The sequence below is a fragment of the Coturnix japonica genome, chromosome 1 (genome assembly GCF_054131305.1).
Source record: "Coturnix japonica strain WE chromosome 1, WE-NBRP24, whole genome shotgun sequence".
Lineage (NCBI taxonomy): Eukaryota > Metazoa > Chordata > Aves > Galliformes > Phasianidae > Coturnix > Coturnix japonica.
In genome coordinates this window covers 81,998,682-82,024,748 of record NC_140663.1, presented here as the reverse complement: position 1 = coordinate 82,024,748, position 26,067 = coordinate 81,998,682, and the positions used below count along the sequence as shown (strand labels likewise).

The following is a 26,067-nucleotide window of genomic DNA, read 5'->3' as shown; positions in this document are numbered from 1 at the left end:
ATTATTCCTACAGAAGTCAATGGGAGTCATACTGGCAGTTTCAATCACAGTTGGACCAGGTTCAAGGACAAGAGAAGAAAAGATTTGTTTCTATAAGTATTTTAGGCTACAACCGTTCCAAACACCACCATGTTTTATTTTTTCCAACAATTCAATAGGAAGAAATATTTGCATAGGTGTTACACAGTTGTGCTATGGGGAAATGCTGAATTACAAAATAAACTGCATTCTTGACAAATTGTAATTGCTGCCCAGGAGAGTGAACACCAAGAAACGGCTTCCTCTCAGCTGTGGGAACCAGGCTTAGGCTGTGCACCTGATCAGAAAAGACAAAAAATCCCACAAATAAAAAGATTTTCCTGCAACCAGAGGATTTGCTGCCCAGGTTCACACCAGCATGTCTGGAACTTGAGTTCTATGCAGATGACAAACAGAAGGTTGGGATAAGAGGGATGAGTTTCTAGTAATTCTGGTTACATGAGCTGAAACAAAGGAAATTTGAGATTAGAAACTCTCCTAAAATCCAGATGCCAGAAGTACATGCTTTATTTACCAGAAATAATCCCTTTCACTTCCACAGTACAGCTCCAGATACACATGCAGATGTACAGGGCCTCTTCACTTCTCTCTTTTACTGTAGTGTTACTATTGCCTCAGGGTGTTAAAACAAACAAACAACAAAAAAAAAAAAAAACAACAAAAAAGGGAATAAGAAGTCAAGCTTCAAAATGTCTAAGCTATACTAAAAAGTATGCCTTGGACTTAAGAATAATAAATCTTGGACTCTTTTTATTTGTCCACCCTCTTTCACATTATGGAAAGTTCACATATTTAAGATTTTTTTGCCTAAAGCCACAGAGGCCAGAAATGTATTTCTTTTCCAAAAAAAATTGAGATTCTCAAGTGAAGAACACGTTGCAGTCCATACAGTGGAATTCATGGGGCTGGAGGACCCATCAGTGGTGAAGCAGCAGACCAGTCAGATGACAGTAAGAGGTGGGTGGCCTGCCAGAGTTAGAAGGGCTGTTTCTTCCTAAAAGCCAGACAAAACTGAATTAGATCCAGGGGGTTTGCTATGCAGTAAAAGCATGACACAGGGTGCTCCAAAGTCGCACCACACAGGGAGAAATGCTGCTGCCATCATCCGATACGTGCCTCAGCCTGCTCCAGCATACAATATTGCTCTCTCCTGGATTAACATGCCCCGTTTCTTATGTCCATAGTCCTCCCAGGGCCTGCCGCCTAACCTTTATGTGCAATGCTGCCTTCATGGAAATGGGATCAGAGTTGTGGGGCCCCAGTGACCCAGCAACAACTGATCCCATGCCTGAGGCTTACACACCCCAAGGCCAGGCCTTGCACTTCTGTGTAACCCAGGGCTTACAAACAACCCCTCAGGGCAAAATGGGAGTCAAGGGATCCAAACTATCTCTGTAAAGGCGTCTTCTAGAAAAGACTCTTATATGGATGTGAGATATTAGGCTGCGGATCAATAAAATGAGCACATCTGTTTCTGTTTCCTCAACAAAGTGGAGCATCCTTGGGTTTATGGCACAGTCTTCAGAGATGTCCTCAATCTTTCTCTTACAGTTTATAATTTTTCTCTGAATCGTGGATTCAGTCAGACATTCTGTCTGTTTGTCTCCCTCCTGTCCCAGCTAATTTCCTTTGATCTTGTCTGGTCATGCAGTTAATTGAAAGCAAGTTCCTCAGCAAATCCTTCCTGAGATATGTTTTTCCTTTAAAAAAAAGAAAAAAAAAAGAAAAAAAAAAAAGAAAAGAAAAGACAAAAGAACAGGAGACTTTACTTCTACAGACATTTCTGATTTTTCATTTCTATTACTTTGAAAGGGAAGAGGGTTACACTCTCTACCTGCCCACTTCTTGAAGAAGCTATGAGAATCAGTTCTCATAGCTTCAGCCATCCTCTTGTCTTCCGCTCATTCTTTCAGCTACATATAAGATCAGTAACACTCATTGCTCATCATTCCTATCTTCTCATTTGGGAAATCAGAACCAAGACTAAAGTGTTTTAGCAATAGCAGGAGTCATGCTGAAAATCCAGTCAAATCTTATGAGTGTCAAAAACTCCCCCAACAAGCAAAAACAGCAGCAAGGGCTTTTCTTTTGTATCACAACGGTCTATTCCAACTCTCAAATCAGCTCTCACTTTTTTTTAATAGTACCATTCAGAAAGTTCACACCTTTCTTACCTTTGTCCTCACAGCATTCCCAGAAACAGTGAAGGATAACTTTAAAATGAAGGGGAAACTGAGGTACAGTGAGGTGGAGTAGCACAGAAAAGATCACATAGGACATCTGTAGAGTGGCAGAACAGGCTCTTGAAGGCCACACATGAGTATCTTAACCACAGACCAATCTTTCACTCAGCTTTGGAGCCAGGAAATAATGCCTGAATACCCATTTAATAAAGGACAAAACAAGCTAAAGCTTTTGGATACAGACCCGAGACTCAAGCCTTAATTCTCTGCAGAAGTTTGCTCCAATTCCAAGCAGTAATGGCTAAGAAAACATTTTGGGCCACATCTCACACTGACTTAGCCCTGCCAAAATAACTGAAATGAAGGCAGCTTCATGAAAATGTTACTTGCACATATTAATTAGATCTTACTTGCTTCTCACTCCTTAGATATAACCCTCACCCAGATCAGACGTAGTCATGTAAAGCTCTAAAAGGCAATGCTGGTTGTGGAAAAGGGAAAAAGAGGGTAAAAGATCTACTGCATTTTTCTTCCCTTTTTCCAGAAAATCTTGCCCTTGCTAGCACATTGCTATCATATGAAGAGCCAATGGGTGGCATTTAGGATGAAGTTTGTATTTGGCCTCCACCTGTAGTCAATAGTTCAATTGTTTCTCCAATGCAGCCAGTATGTTAACCCTTATAGCTTGTCACTAAAAGGAAAAGTGCACCAAAGACAATGGGGAATTCAGAGCTGAGGCTGAATGACATGTATTTAATAGCTTTCCAATTCAATGAGGCATTTAAGATTTTCATTAGCAGTAATCACACAAGAAGTAGAGGTCAACACTAGAAATTTTACAGAGATTAAAGAGGAAAGATTCAAAATGGATTTAAAGCTAGAAAATTAGATTTTACATTAACACAAGATGCAGAGACGTGGAAACTTGCTACTGTGCATCTACTGCCATTAAAAACAATCACCTCTTTGTTTAAAATATTCTATTGATTTTAGTAAGCTTTGACCATTAAAGCACAAAAATTTTAGGTGTCAGGTGCTATTGCCAGGGCTCAGTGAAATAAATTTAAAAAAACATCTTGGTGAATTAGACTTCTAATTTATCTTGCAACTATTTTTATTTATTAATTTTCAGAAACAGAAAAAGAACAGTCCTGTCTTTTGGCAAGGAAGATCATTTCCTCATTGTTTCTACCTAAAACGTCAGGTTGTACCAATCCAGAAAGGGACAGAGATTTGGTTTGAAGATATAGAAATCAAAGTTTTCTACTCCGAAGGTACTTTCATATAGTCAATTTTTGAGCTGTGATAATATAGGATCACAGTCCTTGTGTAAGATGCTGCCTTTTCTCTCCAGTAATATACCAGGAGAGGCAACAGAATATCTCAGCACAGCTGGAGGCCCTTGGAAACCACACTGATATACTGAAGTGGCAGCATACAGCACTGTGATACTGACCCTTGTGCTCCTTGAAGAATCAACCTGTACTTATAAAACTCATCTTTCTTTTTCACACTGCATGGATCAGAACCCCTGAGGGACCACGGACTTTCAAACTGCAATTCAGGTGCTCTTTGAAGGGCTGTGGTGTATAAAGCCAGGCACAGTGCTCAGTTGGAGTGCTGCTGCCGGCAGCTTTCCACTCAGCACACCTCTTCACTCCAGGGCAGGTACAGGCTCATTAAGAACAAATGCTGATGATGCTCATGAGCAAAATTTGAGCAGAAGGATGAAGGTAAGCAATGACTTCTTCAGCCTCTTCCCCCGGTGCAGATGCCTATACACGTTTTAGCTGCTCAAGTCAAATTCTCAAGAATTCTTCAAAGGTATTTCAACCTTTTACCTCACAGAAGTTTCACAGAGAGACATAAACTGATGCTCTGTTAAACTGTAGGTAGATCACAGATGGGAAACAGACTTCCTGAAATATGGAATCATAATTCTGCAGAAATGCACTCACAAGCTGTGTGCTTTTTTGAGCATACAACTTCTCTAGAGAGCAGTCAGGTTACTCATGATGGGCTTGTTCACCTAAATACCCCTACTGCCCATCCAGAAGAACTTCAAATACTGGCAGTATGATTATTCTAGGTTGGCAGCGCTGAGCAGGTACAACCTGGCACCTTAATTTGTTTCACTAATTTTTTATTCAGAAATTGAGAGTTTCAAATGGCCAAGCAACTGAGAAGAACACATTTGAAACTGTCAAGTGAAGAGTTACAAAATCACGTAGCTGAATGCTCAATGTCTTCCTTTGCAGAAATCAGAAGAGGCCAAATCCTCAGCAAACTCTGCTAACAAATGAAACTCATTTGGCTTTTAAAGCAATGCATTAGCAGCTGCCAAACAGTCCCAAATGGCTTTAAAGCACACTGTAAGATAGTAGAAGAAAATTCATAAGATAATCTTAAAGAGCTGCAGAAGCAGTAATTTCTTGTTCAGGCTGCAAGAGTCTGGAATCCTTTAGAAGTGGATGCAAGATCACTTCATGGTTATGGTAGTAAGAGATGTCTGTGATTATATGGCACAGAAGAACCAAGGCTCTGTAATTGCACAAGAAATAAACTTTCCTTACCTGAATGAAAGAGGGCTTGCATGTTCCCGCTTGGACTATAAGCTCTGGTGGTACAAGCTGAAGCAGAGTGTAAGTTAATTCATTCCAGGGGTGCTGCTAGATAAATAATACATAATAATGGTAAACAACACTTCACAAAATCCGTACATTGAGTTAAATAATGTGGATTCCTCAAGTACAGAGAAATTCCTGTTCACATGAAATCCTTAGTTTTGATTAAACATTTGTAGTCTAAAGGAAGAAATCTGCCTTCTGTCAATGACTATTTTCCTGTTTTTAACTGCTGACCAATGAATTGGCACGCTTCTGATTGAGGAACAAATTAATATTACTGAAATAACTTGAAAGCATTTAAAGATTGAAACTGACTGCACATGCAGCTAAAAAGTGGGTTAAGTAGCAAGCAATTAGCTGCATATAAATGATGAATCAGTTTGTTTTGATGATATGACTGTAATTTCAGCTTTTGCCTTTTCAAGTATGTTTCCCAAATACAATAGGCAGGCTTATACTAAAATGTGAGCAAATCATTACTCTTCTTTTGATTGAATACACATTTTCCCCCCTTTTTATTTATCTCTGGAAATTAGAAGGAATGTTCAAGGTAGTACCATAAACCCTTTGCGTAGTTATATTTGCATGATAAATGCTTTCAGAAAAAAATAAGTAAAAAATCCTCAAAATATAAGGAAAAGATTCACATTAAAGATTGAGAGTCCCATTGGGAAATGAAAGACATCACTATAAGATCAGCAGATCAGACACTGTGTGGTTCTGTGCTTTAAAGCTTGACACAATCATCCAGGAAACATTGCCGAATACTAGACAGATGATTTCTTCTAGACTTCTTTTATTATTGTACCAAAATAAATACTTAAATCTTTCTGAATTCACAGAGTAGAATGATTATTGATGTTTGAAAAGGATACTAGAGGTAAAACAAAAGTTCAAGAAGTGCCAAATGAAGAATGCATTGTAGAATGTAGGGAATGCAATGAAAAAAAACAACAATCAAACACTCTTCAGACTCATCTTAGAATTTCTAACATGCGCTATTTTAATTGGAATCATTTCATGGTTCAACTCACTTGCACTCTTTGAATTGAAAGACAGTGTCAGAGGTTTGGTCTATGCTTTGAATAGTAATGTAAAATCTGATCAAACACACTGGGTCACACAGGGATCAGCATTAAAAGAAAGTTAAATGAGAAGAGGGCATGGCCATGGCTGTTTTAACTACTAACCACAACATCGGGTTAATTTGAACAACCATTTCATAAGGATTAATTCAGTTTTGTACATTGTGACTTGTGTTCTTTGGACTTCCTCTCACATTTTCTTCTCACAGAACTTTAGGGTAAAAAGTGTCTATCATTTGGCTGGAGGGAAAGGATAGTCTGAAGTATAGGAGAGGTAAGAAACAATTTTTGGAGGTAACACAGTTTATGTCCAAAGCTGTAACCTTTACCTCTGCTTTTCTTCAGCCTCTCAAACAATCTTGGCTAATTTTTGAACTCTAGCTGCCTTTTGCTCCAACTCCACTAAATAATGATGCACTTTCAAAACACTATTGACAATTATTTATACTCCAGCGCAGTCTTGAGTCTGCCATTGGCAAGATCTCACAAACAGACCATGGTGATTATACAGCACCTGAACCTATATTGCCCAGCATTTGTTTTTAAAATTGATTTTATCACATGTGAAACTGAGTTAAGCTTGAGTGAGTTCTGAAACACACTCTGATACTCAGAAGGAGCCAGAAGCATTTGGGAGCTGGCCTTTTTCCTCATCACATGTAGCCACAGATAAATTAGCTACCAAGAAAATAAAACAGAAATTTAGCACATACATTCTGTTTTCCCACTGGAGAACTGATCTTACCTTAATATTATTTTAAAGAATAACTTACAGAAGAAACAGAAAAGATACAACTAGTTTGGGGATATTTTCCTTGTAGAAGAGCCTTATGAAGGATAGCAGGATTTAAACATAATATTACAGACATTTACTGCAGTTTGAGCAAAGGCTCAAAAAGGAGTTGTCTGGGCTAAAAGCAGCCATCAGAGCACTCTTGCCACCAATGGAGATAGACCAGCTGAGAGCCTGTCTGCATAATGAAGTCATTTCTCTTTTTAGCCATCCTATAGACTCCTATGCATGTGACGTAATTCCCTATTCAATGCCATAGAGAAGTTATCATTTCCTATTAGAATCCATCGGGTGTTTCTATGTGGGTTTCCTTTCACAGACTCCTTAGCATAGCCAGAAAATTCATTTTTCTCTGTGTAAACTAAGTGGTGTAGCAATTTTTCCTCTGAAGTCATATGATGTCTGTCACCACAAAAGCAGCCTACATGCAGCTGTATCTCATTTTGGAGCATATACTCTTGCATATGGCTTCTAGACGGAGGCAAATATCACTGCAGCAGAGTTATTTAAATAATATATTGTCACACAATGATTAATTTCTGTTTTATTTTCAGCATGAAAGTCTGTGGCATAGACCCCCATATGGTAAAATAATAGGCTGAAAGATTAGCCACCATCACCATCTGTTACTCATCCCTGATTTCACTCCCTCTTTCAAGAGCTGATTGCAGTTTCAAAATCTTTCATTCAATGAGTCTATTTTCTTTCAAGTTATTACCTAGATGACTTCAGTAATTCTATAAAGCTGGGGCCTGAAAAAGAAATGCTGAGAGCAATAAATGCACGTGAGACATCTGCATAGTGCAGTAGAATGGAGGGTGCTGCAATAGGAAAAATTCACAGGGCTGGCTGTCTCACTTCACCCATCAGTGTTACAGCAGTGTACAACCAGAGGGCTACACAACTACAAGAGAGAAATTAGGTGTTCAGTGGCATATTTCTTACTGAAGTCATCCACTCCATACAGCAAGTGAACAACAATAAACCACTTCTTTTCATACGACTGTCTATTAGAAGTAATTTTCTTTAGACGGATAGTCATATCTATATAGGCAAAATACATTTCTTATGGTGTCCCAAGTAAATATAAGAGAGTAAAATGTAGATGGGAGGAAGGAATGATAAGAAAAGGCAAACAAATATGAACAAATATATCTGAAGTAAGCATGCAGGAGAAATCAACAATAAGAGTATTTTGCAATCAAGATCCCTGCTAATCTATGTGTCAGACAGATTCCAAGTCAAATCTAATATGCAATACATCTTCAGCATGTATTCCTTTAAATGCAAATCACTCACAAGCACCATTGAATACTTGGCACTACCATCATAGAGGATATGGTTTACACTCAGCTGCCCAGTGCTTAATGATAGGGAAATTCTCGAGAGGTCAAAAATGATCTCTCAAGAACTTATATTTGCTTCTCAGGCTGACTCAAATTATAAGTGATCTGAGATACTGAGTTGTGGGTGTATCACAACTATGAAATCACACTCTTTGCCTTAGCCTGATCTCAGGTCCCATTGCCTGTTCCATCAGCTTTACTTTCTAAATGAAATTTCAGGCACTTGAAAATGACTACCCTGCTTGTTCAGTGCCTGTAGTATCATCAAGAAACAATAACAACAATAAAAACTAATCAAAGAGGTCCTTCATATACATGGTGTCAGCTTTGTTTTCCAGATCCACTGTTTCCACTGTTCACGGTGGGATGTGAGGCCAGATTCTTAGTGGAAGTAAATCTGCACAGCTTTGCTGTGCATGACAGAACTGCCCCAAAATGGAGCTACCAATGTTTATGTGCAGGAACGGTCTAAATGTCACTCTTATGTCTGGCTCATGATTCAGAAGACCATAACTGTTTGACACAGCCCATGTATTTGTTATTTTAGGAGGCTGGTTGGAAAGAGATGGCAAAGGTTTAGGAGTCAATGATCTCCATCAGCTCTACAAACAAGGAAAGACTGCTGGGCTTTGTTTTCTTTTGGGAACTTTCTAAGCATGAGTACTTTACAAGTTACCCCCATAGGCAACTTCGTATCTGTTTCAAGTTAATGTGCTTTGTTTTTCAGACCACAAATAAAATCAGAACAAAGTAAAAGTTCAGATTTGTTTGAAAACAAACCAAATTGTGTACCGTGTGAAAAGAAAGGTAAAAAGAGGGTCAGAGAGGCTGAGATTAGAGAGGGCATGGGATAGGGAAAATCTCTCCAGAGGAGGGAATGTGATTTTTATGGCACAGATAAAGAATAAACTGCAGAGAGAAGAAAAAGATGATGTTCAAAAAAAAACCTGAAAAGTCACTTCAAAATACTGTAGCTGTCTTTCTTCTCATGAAATCTTCATCTCACTCTTAAGAGGGTCAAAAGGACTGAAACTGCTAGCTCTCATATTGCCTTTATATTAGAGCTATATGAAGCAGATGACAGCAACATAGTCAAGATACCAGGACAAATTCTGCCCTTCATTACAATCATTCAACTTAAATGGGAACATTGCTCAACACAATCTTTTAATTCTTTGATTCCTGAAAAAAACGTATAGCAAAAACAGAGGAGTTGCATTCATCAGGTATAAAACACACACGTATCATTAGTTAAATAAACATAACCATAGAAGGATATTATATATATATATATAAGTTTTGTATACTCAACTTGTGACTACTCCTCATTTCTTTCTGGAGAGCCTTCATGTGATTTTTGAACATTCAGACATAGAACTGCTCTGACACAGGGTCACGGAAATGTCTGCTCATTTCAGAGAAGGGGAAGCAGAGAGAAAATGCTGCTAAGGGAGGCATCTTCATTTCTAAATCTGTGAACATGTTGTTATGTTAGTAGATATTTCCTGTACCTTCTATCCTTTCTTTCACATATCTATTCTCAAGGATGGCACTAGATTTAAATTGCTAACTTGATATTTGGAAGACCCACTTTTAAAATTCTCCATCCCTTGACAGATATGGGATGAATCTGAGGATAGCAGTGGCCATCTGTTAGGTGCAGGTTACAGCATTTTCCCTACAACACAGAGAAAGGAAAAGTGTGCTCTTCAGTGATTTTCTCTCTCCTCTACTGAATGTTCTGCTCTGTGAAATCAGTCTCAAAAATTTCCTTTGACTACCATGGAAACTGCATTAGGCCAGTAGAAGTCACAGAGATAACAGATGGTAAGAAGTTATGTATATGACCACCATATACATAATGGTGCTTTTGCTCACTGAATGCTGAATTTGGATTAGGGCATTAGCACCTCAAGTGATTAGAGTTGAGCTCAACTGGGTTGCACTGGCCAGAACAATACCAAGTTAAATAGATGCAAACACTTCATGAGACATTAAAGCAGAGTGAAAAACATATTCAGTGTTACAACATCTTATCAACCATCAGTGGATTATGTTCTTTTCTTGCTTCACTGTGTAGGTTCATCAATCCATGAAGATATGCAAAGGAAAGGGAAAAAAAGAAAAAAGCCAGTTTGACTAAGATAATTGTAAGAGAAAGGAACTGGCTGGCTCAAGGAACTGGAAATAAAAGATGAAACCTTTGAAATCTATGTCACCACCTCAAGACTGGCTCAGATCTGCACTGACCCATAGCTATTATTGTAACTGGGTGAGATTTTGGTACCCCCCCATGTAATGGGATTGGGCTCTTAATCCAGTTAAGAGCAGATGTTCACAACAAGCAGCTCAAAACACAAACCCTCTCTGTCACTCAGTTGGAAGAAATGTGAAAAGAAAATCTCATTTGTGACATGGAAGAAATTGTTCCCTCATTAGAAATCGGAAATTAATGGAGACACTACTTCCTTTCTACCTTGCTCTGTTTAACAGAAAACCTCAGTCCCTGGATATTACAACAAGATATTCTAGACAGGTAAATTTGTCACCTGCACAAGCAACTTAGGCCTCTCTGGGCAGGGGAAAATTCACACTGTCCAGTTCCTATATTGCCAAAATATTTTACTGTTCTTTGCAAGTGATACAGAAAGCAGACGATCTTTCAAAAGGCCACTTGCTACCAACAATGAAGAGATGCAACTGAAAATGAAAACAACACTTCATATAGTTTCCTTTCATTATAAACTCTTAATTTTATTTTTTTTTTTATTTTTTTTTTTTCATATACCTAAGAAGCAGTGGTAGGCAAGGAGAAAAGCATACAACACTCTCATCTGGATGATTAAATAATAATAGAAAAAGTTATTTCAGGAAAGCTGCAATGAGAAAAAAAGAAAGTTTTACATTGAACAGATACAGCTAGAGGAGCAGTCAACAAGATGTGAGTAATGACAGACTGGAAATGTTTCTCCGCACACAAATTGAATAGATGAGGGAATATATTTTCACCATCGCTCTTAAAATTAGCATGAATGATCTTCCCAGACGAGCTAGGCACCCAACCAATGTCCAAATTTATTTCCACAAGAAGTGACACTGACAAAATGGCAATTGTGTGCTATGCAAATTACAGTCAACCATTGATTTTTTAAGTTCAGCAGCTGATCTTGTGCGACTGCTTACAAAGGCAGACAGAGAGACCACACCGACTGCAGCAGTAAACCGAACTCATATCTCACACTGACTCGAAGATGCAGTTTGACACGTGCTGCCTAAACAAACCTGAGCACGTCAGTTAATTTCAGATGATTTACTTGTTACAGTGGCTTGCAACATAAAAGCCAACAATAAGTCATTAGCACGCAGCAAAGGAAATTTTCCCAGGGTATTATGTATCGTATTTGGACAGCCAGAACTCACTGCTATTATTTATTCACACCACTATAAATTATTCTTCTCAAAATGAACCCGAGTCACGTAAATGCTGACTTGGAAAGCACCACAGTCCTCTCTTTTCCTGCTCTATGTATTTTTCCTTTTTAATAAACTTCCTGCCTACAAGTGAAAAACCAAAGTCTAGCGGCGCTTACGTGTTTCAAATCAATGCCACAGAAGCAAGGGGGAAACCAGTTTGGTTAACGTTTGCTAATCCCTTTTAAGGCTGTATATTTGTTGTGGTCTTAAACTGTTCCAGCTCTGCAAGGCTGCTAAACAGAGCACTGCTGAATCGTATTGATACCTTAATATTGGTATGAGAATCAGATTATTAGGCACAAGTTTTTCCTTCTTCATTTTAAATACATATTTTTGTCCTATCAAAGGATATCCAACCAGGCACACTAAGTACACAGTAATTTTGAATAACTGTATGTAGGGTAATTTAAAGCAAATTTGAGACACAAATGCTGCTCATATTTCCTATATGATGAGGTCTACTAGAAATGGTGCTGTGACACCAGTTCATTTTACACAAGCTTCCAGATATGTAGTATCTTGTAGATGCTGTTAACAAGCGTTAACCAGGGAAAACAGGACTGAAAAGCTCCTTGGGAGTCATTATAACCAGCCAGACACTGGTACCAATAAATTGAAGCACTTCAAGGTGACTCTGTGGTGGTTCATTCCCACCGCAGACACTTCCACACAAAAATGGATGAACAAAAGGTTTCACCCATTAAAAGTACAAGCAAACAATGACTTTTCCTGCTCTGTTTGATGGTGCACATAATTTTGAAGGGCAGATAGCTAGAGGTATGGAATATGAGCACAGGAGAGGAACTGAGCTGTGCTCATATATCCAAGGACTCTTGAAGGGCTCATCCTTTTCTCACTGAAACAAATGAGTAACAAAAAAGTCCTCTAAAGTTATCTACGTTGCTGCAGAGTTTAAGGCCAAGGTTTTTCAACAGGTAGCTCTTAAGCATAGTCCCTGTTATCCCTTTCAACTTCCCCAATAGCTGTTGCTGTACCCCAGTGTGCTGTGGGGAATGACAACACTACAGAGACTAATGTCCCTAACATGAACAACTTGGATATTTTCAGTGGAGAGTTATACTTCTCACTGTACTTTCCCTACCCTGCAAGGAAATAAGACATAAGAAAAGCACTGCTCGACCACAGCTGACCACCTCAGCTCTTGTTCTCGGAGATGCTTGTACTACAAGTTCTACATCTGACTTATGCAAACACACAGGTCAGAACCACTGCGTTCTGGGGCCAACTGGCTGCTCAAATCTGTGACAGCTTTATTGCCATACAATTGGAGAAGTAGATATCTCCTTCAGAAATAGCTTGAGAATGACTTTTTGTTGTTGTTATTTTAGGCGTAGCTGATGTTTCTTTGGGATTTTCTGTCTGCAGCTCCGCCAGACATTGCTGAGAGAAGCAATTCTGTTGACAAGTTGCCCCAGAGCATGCTGTAAATGGGATATAGTACCTCACTTGTGGATTCTGGAGATACCTCGTTGTGTCATTTTTTGGTCAAATTTTATCTCTCAGATGCAGAAAACATGCGTGTTGAAAAAAATTACTGTTACTTGACTCTCACAAACACTGCTGAAGCTGCTGCCAAAGAAAAGAGTTAGCTTTCAGTGCCAAATAAAGAGTTAGCCTTAAGTGATTGCTGATGCTATGAAATACCTCTGGAGATTCATTTCTCCAGAGCTTTTGGTGATATTAGACAAGCAATTTTGATTTAATCTTAAATATATATATATATATATATTTAAATGTTTTGACAATTTCTTCTACACTTAGACACATCTTTATCCTTTTTGTTTCCAGACGACTAAAACCAGCTGGCCATTTTTCTATTGTTATTTTATCTGCCATTGGAGCTTGAAGACTGAAGTTCTTACAGACTAAAATCAATTTACATCAATTTCTGCAAGCTCAAGAAGATCAAATAATTTGAACAAGCATTGAGAGACAGATCTTTGATGTACATATGTTGTAACCAATGGTGTATGCCAATTAGGGGCATGGCCTTGGGATTTGGTATTTCTTCTGCGGGATTCTAGCTTTGAACTCCTGAGGTCCCTCATTACCCATTTCCTTGCAGAGCATGTTTCCCACTTAAACAAACTTTCCCAGGGCTCTTTGCATAGGACAGGATGTCCAAGATTCTGATTCACTCGTGATCTTGCTGAAATGAGTCATTTATTATTTCAATTAATTACTCAGCTAAATGTATATGTTTGGTATCATTCTACGGGATTTTGGTCTCTTTTTTTTCCTGCCTCAAGATGTGTTCCTTGTGGGAGCAACCAGGGCAGCTGCTAAGGAATGATGTCATTCATTAGCTTCACACTGGAAAATTAAATATGTTAGTTAGCAAATATCTTACACGTCTATGTTTATTTGTGAGCAATAACTAGTTCGGGAATGTATACAGCTGTGACTGAAACACAATAAAATAAGACAAGACAAATGTCAACACCTTGGTTGCCAAACACAAAGCAAAGCAAATGGCTTTATCCTAAACTGAAAGTCCCTTTTTGCATGCATGAAAATGCTTGTGGTTCCACTTACTGCAGAGAAAAGCCAGGAGCACAGTAACCGATGAGATCTCCAGCCACATCTCACAGAGCTACAGTTTGTCCTCCCATCACCAACCTGGGTGGGATGCAGCTGCCGAGATATTTGTTTATGAAACTCCCAAGCTTTGCTCATCAAGCTACACTGCTTGAGCTTACAGCCAAACCTCCTCCCCCCTCGGACCCATTTGAGTGACTAGGGGAGCCCACAGGGAGCCAGCAGAGGGAAGGCTTTTTTCCCCTATGTTAAATAACAGCTCAATTTTCAACACATCATTAACTATTGCAGCTGCAGCAGAATCAAGTTAAGTTGAGAAAAGAATGAAAACAACAACAATCCCCAAAACTGAATTATAGGCTCTATGAGGTGGTTTAATCAGTGGCTCAACTCTACTGTCCCTGCTGAAGATCTCTCAAGGGTACAAGGATACACGTGGGGCTGCACAGAGCTCAGCCCCAGTGCTGGCTGGGGTTTCTGTTGCAGAGAAACAGAAGGCACTTGGCAGTGTCACTTAAAGAGATGTAGGCAGCACTCTGAGATTTAAAGAACTGGGAGACACGGATACCGTCCTGTAAGACCAAAGCCATCTGAAATTTGTTAACTTGCAGGGCAGACTTTGTCAATACTGCATCAGTTGCCACACTTGTCCCTAGGGACAGTGTAGTTCTTCATGACATTTTCAAAGCTCTTAAAAACACCATTTTTATCCCCCTGTTTACAGCTAGCAGCCACAACAGACTCAGCAAGACCCTCATCTCTTCAAGTTTCTGTACAGAATCTGTCACTGTGATCTGGCTTTCTTGAAAATTCCAAATTCAGATCGTACCACAGCCTCCTGCACTCTGCTTGCCCCACTGGCACGCTTCCCATAATCAAAATCAGACTCTGGTCTTGACGGACCTGCTAGCATATCTGGTTTCCTTCTCATCTGGTTTTGAATTCTCCCTAATCCCCTAGACCTTAGGCCATAAAATAACTCTGATCGTTACGGACAAAGGCAGCACAAATGTGCACACTGCTCTCATACTCTCCTTCAAAGGCAGCTCACCTCTAACCTGTGAGAATCATCTTCACTGGATGCAGTAAATCAGACAGCAGCTCCATCTATACCGCTGTTCTGGCCCTGGCTCCTCCATTAGTACTGCCAATGGGATATTAATTCAGAGTTTTAATAACAGCGTTTTGCAATTTCCTGGCTACTCTGCAGCTGAGGTAAATGGGACATGTGAGTGCATAATAGCTTTTAAAAAAAAGAAAAGAAAGAAAGAAAAAGGAAAAGATCAAGTGACATCAATCAGGTAGGATGGTCTGAACATGAACCATAATTGGGTTGCTGCTTCTCAGGGTATTGCAGCTAAAGGGGCCTGCCTCGGAGCAGGCAGTAACCTGATGTGCACACTGAAACTGAGCACAGATCTCCGAATTTTCACATTTTAACTAAATAGTGAGCGAAGGGAGTTTTTCTGCAAGGGTATTTTTGTACTGTTATTTTAAGAGCTGTTGCCCAGATTGCTCAGTTTGCGTTGGTAAATTAATGATGCACACTAGCTGAGAGTCATAACGTGCAGGTATGCTTTGATTAGAATATAGGATGTATTGGATTAGGGAAAAATTAAGTCACACAACATCTCCATTGCTTCTTTCAGTATATTTGCTGCAAAAGGACTTTTTTTGCGCTAACAATAAATCCAACTGAGATTCACTGAGTGTGTCCTTTGAGCTGTTTTAATTATCACACAGTAAGAATAAAAATCTCTTACAGTTTGATTGAATACTAACCCAAGGTCTTTCCTCTCACTTACAAACATACCTTTTTAAGCTGCTGTTTAAGCACTCTCCAGAATTTCAGCAATACTTGGTGCTGGGGTTGGAAACAGCAGAGCCAGAGTTCTGCATGTTGCCATTGCCAGCTACCAGCAGCACTGGTGATAACAAAAAGCCACTTGCAGGAAGTCTTAATTCTCTGCTCAATTCTGAGTCATGTAAGTGTATAACTGTGCACGTGCCAAACTATGGTTGAAGAAATGAACTCTTACAAGGGGCTGCGATACTCAGTGGATCCACCTGGATGAAAGATGCAGATGGTGGTGATAGTTAGGGAAATTTACAAAGCCAGATGAAACATATACTGTAATTTGAAGTGGACCCAAGCGGAACAACCACACAACGTTAGATGCCTTAAGTTGTGGAAGTACCCCTTTAAACAACAACTAAAAGAGATAAGAAAAGATATTTATTGCTATTCACTCAAAGGAAAGGAAAAAAGAGAAAAAATACAACAAAAGCAAATCCAGCTGTGCTTTTTCTATTAACTTCTTTTGGATTTTGGTAGCCCAGCTTTCTTTGTTTCAGTTTGAGCTCCGCTATGAGCACCCAACTGGCAGCTGTCAGAAGGTGAGCACCTCACTACCCAGGCAGTGGCTGCCTCTTCTACACTGACCCAGGGGAAATCTCAGGGAGGAAGCAGGTTGAACACAGTATCACACGAACACCATATTTGTGCAGCTGAACTGCACGTCATTCTCTGCACCCTATGTTTTTGCAGCTGGAATATCTAATTTGTCCTATTACCCACACTGTATAGAGTCTCATGCAGAATGCTGTTGTGAGTCTATCAGAGCAATAGAGATGTACATGAGCTATTACAGCAGATTTTAGCCACATTCCATTGTTGTCATGGGGCAAAAAAACTTGCCTCATTTAATCTACTGCAAGGCAGGGATTCCTCTATAACAGGTGTGTCCCTGTTGCAGTGTCCTGATCAGCCTAACCACCTTACCAACTAGCTGAGCCAGTTACACAAGACTTCAGTGCACACACTAACCTGGTGTTATGAGTGCCAACACCTCAACCAGGAGCTCTAAGCATAAAACTCCTCTTGCACCTGAGCAGCAGCAGGAATGAGGACAGCTGGCAGAGAAGAACCTGTCTCAGGGCTCATTAAGTGCCAGTGCTTTAGGAGAAACATGGGACAAGACTTCTTTCCTCACTGAAATTCTAGATGTTCAGCAAAAGTGTGGCTCAGAGGAGATGCTGGCTCTCTTCCACAGTACAGAATGTAAGCTTTTGCATCATTGATGCTCCATCTGCAGAAGCAACCAAATGTTAATCAGGGTTTTCCTATTCTAAAGGAGTACACATTGATGTGGGCACTGCACAAACATGTTGTAAACTACACTGTTTAAATGTCACATTACACAAAAACATCAGCTCACCTAGCAAAACGCAGCACTCCTTGCTCACCCCAAATCTCTGGGTTGAAGAGCACCCAAAACAGTTTCACACCCAGATCTATCTGCCCAGGCATTGCCAGATATCTTTCAAGTGAGGATTACAGTCTGTTCCTCAAAATGTACCTTAGGGAGGGAAAGAAAAAAAAAACAACAACCCACATGACAAATATCTATATTGCTTTCGGCTTATCTTCACTTATGTCAGCTTCTCTTCGCTCAGATTCTCATCTTGTTTAAGTCACTATGGAAACCACAGAGTTTTAATTTGCAAAGGGAAGACTGTAATACTAAATGCTAATTGAATAGTGACAGCCTGGGAGCCTCCCAAATGTCTTTTTACAGACTCATATAAATGTTTACTAGAAATGGGAAGAGACTGAAACTTGTGGAAAACAGAGGGAAAAGAAATTAACTTCCCCTGGCTTCTATTGGAGGAAATGAAATAAATCTTAATTTACAAATAACTTGTTTGAGGAGCATAATCACGTTTGAGGTTTTTTCCCCTCTACTCTTTTCCAGACTTTGCCACTGAGGTAAGAGTTTTGTGGACATAGTGAAAAAACACCCTCAGATGGGGGAAGGAGAGCTGTTTTTATTTGCTCCTCTTTGACACTGAGTTTCTCTAAGGACTTCTATGCTCAGCCTCACTCTCCTGTCCCTCAGCTGCTCTGATATGCCTCTGCCTGATGTGAATTCAAAAGCTGCATCTGACTTCAGATGCAAGAAGAGACTACCTGGCAGAAAGTGATATAAAAAGGAGCAAACCAGGCTCCTTCAGCTCATGAAAGTGGGGGCACAGATCTTACACAATCAAATGGAATGCTGAATACGCAAACAAATCAGGAGATGTAACAGGTTTTCACTTTCTGTACTACCCTTATTAATCTCTTTAATAGAAGCAAAGACCTTCCAAGGCTTATGTAGCCGTGAATTTTGCAGCACTCTCTGCTGGCTGAGGATGAAGGACACTAATTAAAGGTCTCCAGCTATGTGGCAGCCCAGGCCCCTGTGGTTATCAGCACAGCAGTCCCAGCTTACAGAAGCGACGCCAAGTCGTTAGATAGCATGGTAACATAGACCCAGCTCTCTAGTGCATGGTCCCATGTACAGGAGCCAAAACCTAAGAGCACTAGCATCAGTGAGGCCAGTTCATTAGCATGATCAACACCATTGGTTCAGCACTACTGCTTGCTGAGATAATACAGATGCCCACACGCGCATCTTGCTCAGGCTCCTTGCTCAGTATGCTCATCCCACTGAGTTAGGGCAAAGTGCTGGCTGTTACTTGCTGAACACGTGTAGTTTGTTGTGTTGATGCCAAGAGGTTAACAAACCTCAATAAGCCACTGGCTCTTCCTGATGTCTGATGAACCCATGGACACAGCTAGCATACCTTCCTCCGAATCATGGGCAGGTGTTACTGACAACAGATAGGCTTTTAGGACCACTCAGCTTCAGAGGGATTTAGCTCTTACAGCAGTCTGCTTTTAAAAACACAGACTGAGTGTGAACTGCAGCCTAAACTGTGCTCTCTGCAAAGTGACTGGTCACCTCACAGCAGGACTGCCCCAAAGCTACAAGGCTCTGCTAAAGCAGCATATCAACCCGCAATACCATATCACCCAAGTTAGAGCAGACAAAACTCTACTGCATACCAGCAGCAAGTCCAGTGCTGCATCTGAATGGTCCCAATTCATCAAGGCACATAAAGCCTCCTCACATAGGGCTCAGGTACAAGAGCATTTCCAACTCACTCTGCAAGTGGAATGTTCTTCTGTGTGTATCTGTATGGCTGCACATAACTACAAAGAACACTGCTTTTCATCTAGAACTGTGCCTTTAGATATGCTGCAAGGTGTAATATTTAAGATGCAACTAGCATTTACAAAGCAGAATGAAACATTTTCTACGTTTGCTAGTTTTCAGAAAAAGGAACAAGTGCCATTTCTCACCAGTGCACTTTTAACAAATCAGTGATTGCAAGCAATTTGCATCCCGTGACAGCATGCAAAACAAGAACCTGGAGCACCTTTTTCTTTACTCATTTGCTTCTCATGCTTGATGCAATGACACGCTCTGTATCCATATATTCAGGCTGCACTGGCAGAATGGCCCCCTGCTTGTTAACAGAGGATGGAGCACGCTCTGAAAACTTTCAGGACTGAAGCCCACCAGGGTCTGCATACACCTGCTCCTGCTGAGTGCCAGTATCAGGCCAGGCCACCACATCACCTCCTCATGTACACACTGAGGAACTGGGTCCTGGGCAGCCTGATCCAGTGAATGGCAGCCCTGCCCACAGCAGGAGGTTGCCTTTCAGGTCCCTTTCAACCCCACACATTCTATGATTCTTTGAACTGCTACCACCTCCAGCTGAAGGCAGCTTTATACCTGCTGGTTATGGATGAAGGTTTCATATATTGTAAGTCCAGGATGGACTGTTTGTGTTGTCTGTTCTAAAACCGTGAACATCAACTCAGCCACTAATAACCACAACAGAAGGATTTCTTTAAGGACAATAATTTCTTATTAAACTATAGCAAAACTGTGTTAGGAAGCTATCTGGTCTTGATGAAGACACCAAAAGAAAGTGAACAAAGGAAAGATTACCAGTATATGAGGCCTTTCAAGCAGGAAAGAAAGAAGACACTACTACAAACTGTAACATTTCATAGTGAGTTTGACAATAAAAGAGAAAGGATGAAAAGCATTCTGGAGAGTTTTTTGGGGACAAAAAAGATGCATTAGCCCCGTTGTTATAAGTAGCTCTGCAGAGAAGGATCTGGGTGTCCTGGTGAACAACAGGTTGGCCTTGAGCCAGCAGTGTTCCCTTGTGGCCAAGAAGGCCAGTGGTATCCTGGTGTCCATTAAGGACTGTGGCCGGTAGAATGAGGGAGGTGGTTCTCCCACTCTACTCTGCCCTGATGAGGCCACATCTAGAGTACTGTGTCCAGTTATGGGTTCCCAAGTTCAAGAAAGACAGGGATCTCCTACACAGAGTCAAACGAAGGGGCACAAAAATGATGAGGGACCTGAAGCATCTCTTGTATGAGGAAAGGCTGAGAGACCTGGGTCTGCTCACCCCAGAGAAGGCTGAGAGTGGATTTTCCCATCACTTGCAAATAAAAGTTCAGGAGTCTAAATGATAGGGCTGGGCTCTTTTCAGTGGTGCCCAATGACACGACAAGGGCAATGTTCAAAAATTTGAACACAGGAAGTTGCATATGAACATGAACCTCTAGGATTCAGTGATTCTGTGATTTCATCTCTAAATATTTTCTAGACCACAATGTGAGACTTTGTCTCCTCACTGCCAGCTCACTTCTCATGGCATTTTCCCAAATATCCCATACAGAATATTCCCCCCTGAATAACTGCACAGATCCAGCAGAGTGCTGGAACAGAAATGAAACTATGAGACTGGTCCTCAGCCCCTTTCCTGTTCAGCTGGAAAGAGCACATTTTGAAGAAGAGGTTGAGAGAGGAAGAAGGTTTGAAAGCGGAAAGAAGAACACAGTAATGGAAAATACTCGATGAATTCCAGATGACACGCCAACCACTATGCTGCAAATGTGGAGGGGAACTGACAGAGGGAGAAGGCAATGCAAACGAGATAAGCAATAAAGCAGCAGAGCTGCACAGCCACAGATTCTCTTAAGATTGCTCAGAAGTCAGTGTGTTTAGGCTTGACTTTGAATTGACATAATGGGCACACTTTGCTTGATGTCTTACTCGCAACTGAGCCAAATCATAGCGCACTTTAGTGCTCCAGCGTTCTAATAAGCATTTGCTTCAAAGCAGCAGTTCAGATCTCCCTGTGAATTTTGTCAAGTACACATCATATCAAAGGATAAGTATTTGCCAAAGCCTTTCTTCAGCCACAAAGCAGGGGGAAGGTTTGTTTAAATAATGTCAAGTTGCACCTGCTGGCTCACACTGGGAGGATGAAAGGAGCGACTGGAATTTCTGTCACTGTTGAACCTTACTTTTCATTTCTTAAAGTATTTTTATCAACGTGAAAGGATTTGTATTACAAAAGCAGAATGTTGCTGTAAGGCCATTCAGAGCCCTTCAAACAGGAAGATAATAGATTTGTGGCTAATAAAGTGGTACTTGTCTGTGAAGCAAAAGAGTGGGATTAGGTTGGCATGTTAACAAGATGCCGATGCCATGCATGCAAAAACAGCTTAACGTATGGCACAGCATTCACTTGTGCCTGCGCTCAGGCTTTCAGTGCCTTAGCCCACAGACTTTGATACTGTTTACAAGACAAGAACTCGAAGATAAGATCATTCTTTTTCTTGCATGGGGAGGGCAATCAAGGGCATAGCCCTCAGAGTAAGCTTCCTCTCTCCGACTACATATGGTGGGAAGTTTTGTTTCAACCTATAGCTTCACCCAGAGCAGTGTCAGCAACAGGGAGCATCTGCAGGCTGTATCTCCCCTGAGGGTGAGCAGGAGTGCAGGGCTCTGTGATACAGCAGGGCTGAGATCTGTTCTCTGAACAGAGCACATTCAAAAGACATGTAGTGAAAGCCATTGTTCAGCATCAGACGTCCATGTTCCCTAGTGTGGTTTCATGGTATAAATTAAAAGCATGTGCACAGAATAAAACAGTTGCTACAGTAGTATTCACGGAGAGGCAAAAAGGACCTATAGAAGGGTATTCTCACATAAGAAGGTACACCACAGTGAGCCTCACAGGATTCCTGTGCCCATCGGCATTTTGCTAACCAGGGAGAACATCACCTCCTCTCCCAGCCTGCGAGTTTGGAAGTGCAAACTCGAAAAGGAATGAGGTGATGAGATCCTTTCACAGCTGAACTCAGCTTGATAATGAAGAGGCACATTAAGTGGGATAGCCAACAGTGAGATGCAGACACGGCCTATTTAACAAACCTCAGCTATTATCACAAGAGCACATGGAAAATCAGGGAGCAGAAAACAGAGCTGCACTGTCTGCAGTCCCACAACACTTTCTCCTTCATTGTACTGCAAGGGATTAAGTATACAGTAACACCAGACAGTACAACCCCCATCAGACTGAGAATAAGGGACTCAGAAAAACAGAGATTCTCTGTTTTATGTCATCTATGCTAACAAATGTCTCCAAAATTATTTTTCTAGTTTTGTCCTCTCAGCACCAGCAGGTCCACTGTCAAGATGGTGTTCCTTTTCCTCTGTGCAGTGCCATGGGAACGAACAAGCTGCATCTGATTTGCAAACACCTATGTAAATGACACTGATTGCTTCAAAGGTTTTCTTACATTAACTTGTCAGGAGAGTGTTAATAAAAATCATGCCCTACATCCAGTTGGTTATAAGGAGGTAAGTAAAGTACTACCAAGCCAAACAGCTTTTTTTTTTTTTTTTTTTTTTTTCCCTTTTTATTTCAGGTGTCAAAACTATAAGCTACAGGCAGTCCATAGGGACCACTTGTAACCTGGAGACAGTTTATCTGGCCTAAAATCTCAGTACAGGAGATAGGTAACACAGAGATGCTGCTGGCAGCACACAGAGCTTGTCTCTGACAAGTTACCAGCCTTAATTAGAACTTGGCTCCAGCCAAGCTCTTGGATCAAGTACAGCAAAACTCTGGTGAGCTCTGAATCCAGACACAATGTTTAGACATGATCCAACTCCCAGCTCAGCCTTGCATTGTGCTTGCTTGGAAGGGGATGGGGCTCATCTCTAATTCAAGGCAGCCCGATCAGAGGATAACCAAAGTTGCCATCTGCTGCCTGATCTGAAGCCTGATGAAAAGTTTTCTGCTCTTTCTTGTTCTTCCAGGAGGGAGTTGTAACAGCAAATTCTGCAGCTAGAATAGAAAAGCGAAAACCCTACACTAAACAATTATGCCTAGATCTAGTTTATTCAGCATTAAGTTTCACTGTTTTAAAATTTATAAAGAGGGTAAAAAATGCCTAACATATCCACATCATGAATACTTGAACTCAGCCCCCAGCATTAAAATGTTTACATTCCTAACCATAGATGGAAAATGATACAAAGTTCCCTCAGGAATTATGCACTTCATTCACACATCCTCTTCATTTTCTTAAAAACAAACATTATTGAAAATGCCTAAACTAAAGACTACTGTCATGGATTTGCTTACCTAACAGAGTTACAGGCTGTCATGGCGGGGGAAGGTGAGATTTGCTGCCTTTCATTGCCTTAAGATCAGCTCAGCTTCCTGGACCATCAGCAGTTTCTATGAGGCATAGACTTCCCCGAGCCTTCCCATTGCACACAAAAAAGATCTTATTTTCACTCCATCTCCCATATCCATATCACTTTAGTCTTTGCTATGCACTGCAGTGTACAGCCTGATTTACACCTTACGTGTTATCTCACTGCATATTCCCCTAGGTGTCTCTGCCTGGAGGCACAGCCCCATTCCAGACATCGACCCCCTGTTGATCTTCCCATCCTGAGTTTGGTCACCTCGAAATCCCTGAGTCCTGCACCTTTTCCATTGCAATTTGTGACCAGAAGGATTAGGGCAGAGTGGCTGCAGCAAAAGCTGTTGTTAACAATCAGTAATAGTCACAGCAGTAAACGAAGGTAACAGTCTGAAGGAGGAAGGAATTTGAAAAGAGCAAAGTAGCCAGAAACCATGTGACTGTTCTTGCCCTGCTGCTCCAGGCTATATTGTAAAGCAAGATGTGGAGAAATAAGCTCCTCTGCAGCTGATATATTTGTTCTCTATCTTATTATTAGTATTTTTTAAGGGCTACTTTTTTTTTTTTTTTTTTTTTTTAATTGTTGATGTTCTAATATACTGAACTACATTTATTCATCCTTTTCATTTGTAATGTAAATTCCTTCAGTTATGAAACTTATGTGACTCAGTGTCTGAATACTTGGTGTTCTCAGCTTGGGCTTTACATTCACCAGGAAGTTTCATCACGCTGTGCCAAGGATGAAGGAAACTGAAGGTAGTAAAAAATGTGCACACTATAGTGATGAGCTTTGTGACACAGTGAGATAGACAAGAAACTTCATTAGCATCCAGAAAGAATGCAACATCAGCCCACAGCTTAGAATGCTCAGCGCAGCAGAGGAACTTTATCACAACTGTCATGGGATAAGCTTAAACTAAAGCTCTGACCATGATAGGTAACAGCTGGGTCAGAGGTCCCAAACAAATTTGAATGGATTTTAATTAACATTAATCTACACTGAGGGGCCAGGAACAGGAACACCGGAAAAATATGATGGAAAAATATAATATTTTTTCTGTTTTTTTCAAGCTTGTCATCATGGTAACTGAACTTAGTTACTTGGTAACTTATATAGTCACACCAGGTTAACTTTGACTCCTATCCCACCTCTACATTCTAAAACATGTTAGGTTTTGGAGGGTTCCTCTAAAAAGGAGTATTTTCAGCATTTTATCTTGTAGTATCACAAAAGAACACACCACAAATCCTGACAGAGTTTGAAAATCAGCAAAGTGCACCACAGGATTTGGAATCCACAAAGCCAGCTTCTTTAATAAAACACATTTCCACAGAAGCACCTCCTGTGGCAAGTCCACCATCCACAGGCATTCCCAGCCTGAATGAATTACTCCACTCCTCTTAAAACTAGTACATTCTGATTCTTCTACATTCCTGGACCTTCATAGCATAACTAATTTTGTGGATAAGTTAGGAAAGTAGACAAAATATTATGAAAGCTCTAGAATTTTCTTTCAATAATCTCCAAGCATCTGTGGAAATGTTTCTTCTTCTCATGATACCCTTTTCATCCTGTTTGCTTTTCCTTAAAAAATCTCTAAATCAAAAATACTTAGTTCAGTCTTGCATTCACTCAACAAACTTCTCAATTAGTACTACTTAAAATTACAGCTCTTTCCAAGAACATTAAGTTCAGCTATTTAATGGTGGGCACCTAGATAGCCATTTTTGACTCCTGCTTCTGGCAGTGTCAACCTAGATATTCAGAGACTATTCATTTAAAATTTCTGTGGGTCTGGCACATGGGCCAGAGGAAATAGCAAAGTACCTTTACCTAGACAAAATTTCCATCTGAAGGCTTCAGTATAGAAGCCCAGAAAAAAAGGAATGCTATATTTCAGGCAACATACTGGAATGTGCCTATGTATACTAGAATGCCCAATTGTACACATAAATCAGATACCCACACATCCACACAACCAGCAAGGCTCCTGTAAGCCTAATTGGTAGATACATAGAGGGTATTCGCTTATGTAAGTTAAGTATATGCAAAGTACAAAACCAAAAATTATAGAATCTGTCCCAGAAAACACAGCTTGTACTGGTTACTCTATAAGATTCCTATAGATAGAGCAAGACATTTTCTGTTTTTACACTGAAGAACCTCTCTCCTCATAGGAAGTAGTTGTTTTCTCTTGGTCTGTAATAATGCAGTCACGTTTTGAGAAATCCCCCAAAAATCAAAGGATGCACACTTCATTATTTTACAAACATTATTTAAAAGAGTTGCCAAGCTCACACTGCAGTGAAAAAGAAATTAGTCTGTGGCAAAGAAGAGGAGGCATTAGCTAAACTAATTTATATGATATAAAACCACAGGCAAAGAAAAATCAAAGGACGCCAGTTACAATAGTTTTTAAGCACTAAGCATTTTATCTCAGACAGTACTTAGGAGCTGATGATCTTCTGAAGTCATAGAATAAAAAACATCTCTGATTCCATTACACCACAGTCTGATTTCACTAATTTCCAGCACATGT

General features: G+C 40.4%; 1 long non-coding RNA gene across 1 annotated transcript in view; it reads right to left on the bottom strand.

Annotated features, from left to right (window-relative positions):
- The window catches only part of LOC146762559 (uncharacterized), a 40,445-nt gene that overhangs the window by 1,713 nt on the left and 12,665 nt on the right, over positions 1-26,067 (bottom strand). The window contains exon 2 of the long non-coding RNA XR_014938319.1: positions 4,796-4,891. This is a non-coding gene — a long non-coding RNA (uncharacterized LOC146762559). The remainder of the gene's footprint in view (positions 1-4,795; positions 4,892-26,067) is intronic.